Genomic DNA, 6,000 nt, shown 5'->3' with positions numbered 1-6,000 from the left:
TTGTCTCTCTGAGGAGGATCCTGACTTGGTCCCCCCAGGACAATAGAGACAGAAACCGCAGGACAGGACCAATTTCTTAGCCAGGTGGTGTTCCCTGCGGCCACTCTTTCTCAGGGCTGTCATCCCAAGCTTGGTTCTCTCCAGAGGTAAGGAGACCTGGTCCCTGCACAGCCATCCCCAGCCTGCAGAGGGGGCTCTGTAGGAAGACCACAAGGCTGGAGCAGAAGGGACTGGCTGGTTTCTGTCCTTGAGGATTGGAAATGGTGACAGACTCAGGTGCCCTCATCACCTGCCTCCGTGGACTTTGGGATAGTCCAGTTAGGATCACTGACAGGTGTCTCCCCAGAGATGGTCCCTAAACTGGGATTAGAACCTCAGCCTTCCTGATACACCGTGCAGGGAAGTGGTAAGAGCCAACCACTTAAACAAGTCTGTGGCTAGGAAGATGGCTCAGTGAATAAAGGTGCTTGCCACTAAGGCGATGGATGAGCTGAGTTCAGTCCCCGGGCCCCACGTGGTGGAGGGAGAGAACCAGCTGCTGTCAGTTGTCCTTGTTATGGAATCTGTGACCCTGGGAAAAGAACACAGCCTCGACCCAATTATAACTACAAGATTCATTCATTAGCTGCTAGCAGGACGAACAGTCTTTGAGCCAAATTTGAGACTGCTGTGAGGAAGGGGTAGAGGGAAGGCTTTTGGTAGGGGAAAATTTCAAGAAGTCCTTCAATACTCATGCAAACAAGCAAAAACTGGTCTGTTCTGCCAAGGTAAGTGGTTAAGGCAGCTCAAAACTATCTTTGGGTGCCCAAGCCCTGCTTTGGTGAGTGGGGGCTAGGGGATGTGGTGGGGGTAGTGTTTGAGTCCCAAAAGGATGTGTGGAGTCCGTGGAGGAAGGAAGGGGGTGGACACGGTCTGAGGGTGAATGGAGAGGGCTGCTAGTGCCCTTTATTGAAAAAATACACCTTTTGTACTCAATAGTTTAGCCACGGGCAAGATTGAAAGTACACTCAATGCTTCAGGGACAGAAAGTGCAGATTAACCTCACTATAGCATTTTTCCTGAGACAAAAGCAAGTGTCTAATGCCTATTGTTCTCCAAGGTTCAGGAGCCCTCTTAATTAATAGAGGGACAAGTTCCTCCTGCCAGAGATGAGGAGATGACTGCTTTAGCAAGCAGGAACTTTCCCCAAGCCCCTGAGGGAATAGAGGCCCTTACCCAAATGCCTGACCTTGGGAAAAGGACTTCCTTGGGGACCAGACACTCCACTCCAATTTAAGAGCAATTTTCTTTTCTCAAGGGGCCTGATGCAGTGTAAGCATTGAGCTGTTCCCTAATTGTGTTCCTTTGTGTCTTAGTCTTACTCTATGGGCCTGTTCCCCTCATACACTCCCCAAAGGGCAGGTCCTGGTGTCTCACTCTTTGCTCATTATACCATTCTGATTTCTCTACACTTGTTAACTCAACTCTTGACCTTAATGGCTCTAGATCTGGATTGTAGGCATTTCATCCTTGGGATCAGGTGTGCTGGTAAATCTCTAACATTTCAGTTCTTGGTGTAATTAGGAGGGCACATTGGGATTCCTAGTTCCTTGGTGGTGGGGATTTTTTTTCCAAAGAACTATTTTGTTAAGAGGCTGCCATTTTATATATTTTCACCCTGCAAAGCCTACACAAAATTTCACAAAAGAAAAGGCACTGTATGGCCATGGCAGGCTTCTTGTTATCTGCTTCTTCTATCTTAAATTAACCAATTTCTATTAGTCTATACTTGGCCGCTTGGTTTGTCTCTCTTGTCATGGCGGTGGCTGGCAGCGTCTCTCTGCCCCAGCCTTCTACCTCCCAGAATTCTCTTCTCTCTTGTCCCACCTATACTTCCTGCCTGGCCACTGGCCAAACAGCATTTCATTTATTCAGAGTGATATCCATAGCACTTCCCCCCCCCTTTTTTTTAGTAAGGAAGGTTTTAACTTTAACATAGTAAAATTACATATAACAAAACAATTACCAAGCAAGAATTACAGTTACAATATTAAAGAAGATATCCTATCTATCTTATATTTGTGAGTCTAAGGTTTTATATCTAACTTATCTTTTATCATAATTGAGAAAATTATAACTATCCTCTTCAACCACATCAAAGACCTCAGAAGGATATAATATTACCTGAGAACCAGGAGAAGGATGCAAGCAAATTTCGGGAGTCTTGCAGGGTAGACAGAGACAGCTGGCAGCCTGGACAGTCACCTAATGGCTATACAGTTTGTAAGCAATATAAGTTTCTGTGTGTTTACATGGTTGGGTCTGAGCATCTATAGGCCTGGCAGGTGAGAGAGATTTGTCCTGACTGTGGGCCAGGCAGGAAAACTCTAGCTACATATGGCTACTGCTGTTTTTGCTTTGTAACTTGCTTATGCAGACAGCCAAATGGCATGGACCACATGGCAACCATTACTGCTTGACAAAGTTCCAGCATTTTGATATTGCAGGTCACAGTTCTCCAGCACCTTTTAACTTTCATTTTTAATGATTCTCTGAGAACACACAGAGATCCACCTAGCTCTGCCTCCCAAGTGCTGGGATTAAAGGCGTGCACCACCACCACCCAACTTCTGCTATAGCTTGCTCTGACCCATTTTCTAGCCACCATTTTTGGCTTTGTTCTAGTGGCTGTCTGTTCTCTGACCCAACTCCAGATAAATTTATTAGGGTGCACAATATTGTGGGGAACACAATACCACAACAATTTCTCTTTTTTGGTCTAAAATTAAAAAATGGTTATAACTAATACAAGAAAAATCATATCCAATAAGTATATACAATATACACAGTGAAGATTACATTAATGATGTCTAGTCCATTAACATTTGACAGATTCAGGTGAAAAACTCCATTAATATATAACAATGTCCAGACCAGTAACATTTGATAAACTCAGGCAAAAAAATTTTCAGTACTTATCCTATTTAAAACAAGTAGTTCCTTTTTTTAAAAGTAGATTCCATAATCTCCCTTTTTATCTTATTGTATCCATATTCTCTCTTTTCTTTTCATAATAGAGTCAATAATCTACCTTTTTTCATCTTTATATATTTTTCCCTTTTTCTTTTTAGTGTAGATTCAATGATCTACCCATTTATCCTATTATTTCTTTATCTTTTTTCTCAGGGTAGATTCAGTGTTCTACCTCATATCTATATTCTCCTTTTTCTTTTTTAACCAAAAACTCTATTTTTGGGTTAATTGTCAAGTCCTGTATCATTTGTCCCACCGCTGCATGATGAGAAAGTGCAGGGCTTGTCACAAGTCCTTGTTCAAGTAGTCTGTCAGGCTGGATCATCTCAGCCAGTCATCTCGAAATTATGCTGAGCCGTTTGTAGTCCAGAGTCGATCTTTCCGTGGTGTTAATCAGCTTAGTGGCTTTACCATAGTCCATGTGGCATCATCGTTGTGGGATCCTGTCATCTTTTTGAAAATTTCGAAGTCATTGTTAGGTGTGGTCATAGTTCCCTTTAGAATTTGTGTGTGTGTGTGTGTGTATGTGTGTGCCTCCTCTGTGGTTTGGAGCAATCACAGTCTGATAAATGTCTGTCTCTCAGAACCATGAACGTCATTCCCTAGAAGAGAATATCTTCACAGCAATTTCTCTCCACCATCTGTCTTGCCAAACGTTTCCAAACTGACCTTTGCCGATGCTTTCTTGTAACGCGATGATCCTGGCAATTCTTCTCTGAACAAGCAGCAGTAAAGTCTTTGTTCCAGGTAGCAGCATCACCAAAGTCACCAACACGATGAGAAGCAGCCGGTAACTCGGAGCAGCAGTCACTGCCTCCATGGTTCCACCACTGTTTGTGGCTCGGCCCCAGCCGAAGCTTCTCCTAGGCTGGCCTCAAACTGGGGATCCTCCTGCCTCTGCTTTCTTCAATGAATCCAACCAGGGTGCCACCACAACCAGCCGAGTGTAGATCGGGCCTGAGCTGGGGCCCACAAGGATACAGGCCAGCGTGGAGACACATGCCTTTAATCCCAGGGAGTGATAGCAGAAAGAGAAAGATAGATAAGGCGTGAAGACCAGAGCTAGTTAAGCATTTGGCTGGTTAAGCATTCAGGCTTTGGAGCAGCACAGTTCAGCTGAGATTCATGTGGAGGAGGACTCAGAAGCTTTCAGTCTGAGGAACTGGCAAGGTGAGGTAGCTGTGGCTTGTTCTGTCTCTCTGATCTTCCAGTGTTCACCCCAATAACTGGCCTCAGGTTTGAGTTAATCAATAAGACTTTTAAGATTCCAACTACAGCCATATCATAACGAGTAGATGGTCAGGGCTGTGTATTTCTAGGTGGGAGTCACTCCATTGAGGTTACTGGGAACTTATCTTCCAGGGTCTGGAGTCAGAGACAAACCACTGGTGGCTGCCAAGATGGATGCCCAGCATAAAATGGAACTTCTTTAGCCATCATACCCTCTGACCTTCACACACTTGCCATGGCACACAAATGCCCACACACAGTACATACATACCAAAAATATTTAAGATGTTTTATTGGAGGGTATTAGTAATATATAGTAGTGAGTTTCATTCTGACATTTTTGTAAGTGTATATACTGTGTCTTGATCACATTCGACCCTCAGTAGCCTCTTTCCCCATCTTGCTCCCATTGATCCCCATCCCTTTCCAAGCTAGTTCTTCTGCCTACTCTTGCCTTTTTGTGTGTGTGAAGTGGAGTTTCACTCTTGCAGGAGCATGGCTAAGAGGTTATTTATGGGAGTATGGACACCTTACTAGTAGAGGCTGCACCACTGAAGAAAAGCTCTCCACTCAACAACTGATAACTGTCTCTGTGGATGCTTCAAAACTGTTGATGAAGATTTTTGTTATTTTAAATGATGCGTACGTGTTTGTGTCTATGTGTTTGTGCATGTGAGTGTAATGCCAGTGGTGGCCAGAAGAGGGCGCCAGATCTCCTGCAGCCGGAATTGTAAGCAGTGTGAGCTCTTTGATGTGGGTGCAAGAATGGTACACATTCTTTTTTTTTTTTTTTTAATGTAAACCATTTATTTATTTATTTAATTTTTTCCCCCCTGGAGCTGAGAACAGAACCCAGGGCCTTGTGCTTGCTAGGTAAGCGCTCTACCACTGAGATAAATCCCCAACCCAAACTATAATAATTTTTTTGTTTGCTTGTTTTTTTGAGACAGGGTTTCTCTGTGTAGCTTTGGAGCCTGTCCTGGAACTCACTTGGTAGCCCAGGCTGGCCTCGAACTCAGAGATCCACCTGACTCTGCCTCCCCAGTGCTGGTATTAAAGGCGTGAGCCACCACCGCCCAGCTTGGTACACATTCTTAAAAGCTGAGCCATCTCTCCAGCTTTAAAACTCAACCAACCAACCAGTTAATCAGTCAATCAATTACTGTGTGTGTGTGCACACATACCTGTCATGTGGAGATTAGAGGACAACTTGCTGGATCGGGTTCTTACCTTCTATCATGTGGGTTTTAGGTACTGAACTCTCATCTCAGTAGCAAGTGCCTTCTCCCATGAGCCATCTTGCTGGCTCCTGGATGCTCTTGAATAAAGTTGTCTTCTTGAGTTGCAGCTCTTGCTCTGAGGCAAGATGGGACTTTTTGGGACTCGGTTTTCCTGATCTTAGAGCCTTCATGGAGTGCTTTCCACTGGTGCAGGATAGAGCCTAAGCCAGGTCAGGCAGGGGGAACAAAGGAGAACCTCGAGGCTGTTCTGGAAGCTTGTGTCTGACCCGTCTTGACGAAGGTGCAGGAGGTGCGGGAGGACTTCATTCAGCTGAAGAAAGGCGAGAGGGATGGGAAGGACGCCTCCACATCTTCTCTTTAACCACCCCCCTTTCTCTCTGGGAATTACAGTGAGGTAAGGACTTGCAGATGCCCAACTTGACCCGGATTTCATCCAGGATATTAGAGGCAAAAGTGGTGAGGGCGGGGAGGGACCGGGAGGAGAAGGGTCCTCCCCTCCATGTGGGTCACATGGTCT

Source organism: Onychomys torridus, chromosome 17 (genome assembly GCF_903995425.1).
Source record: "Onychomys torridus chromosome 17, mOncTor1.1, whole genome shotgun sequence".
NCBI lineage: Eukaryota > Metazoa > Chordata > Mammalia > Rodentia > Cricetidae > Onychomys > Onychomys torridus.
The sequence above is the reverse complement of the archived record's forward strand: the minus strand, read 5'-3'. Positions refer to the sequence as shown.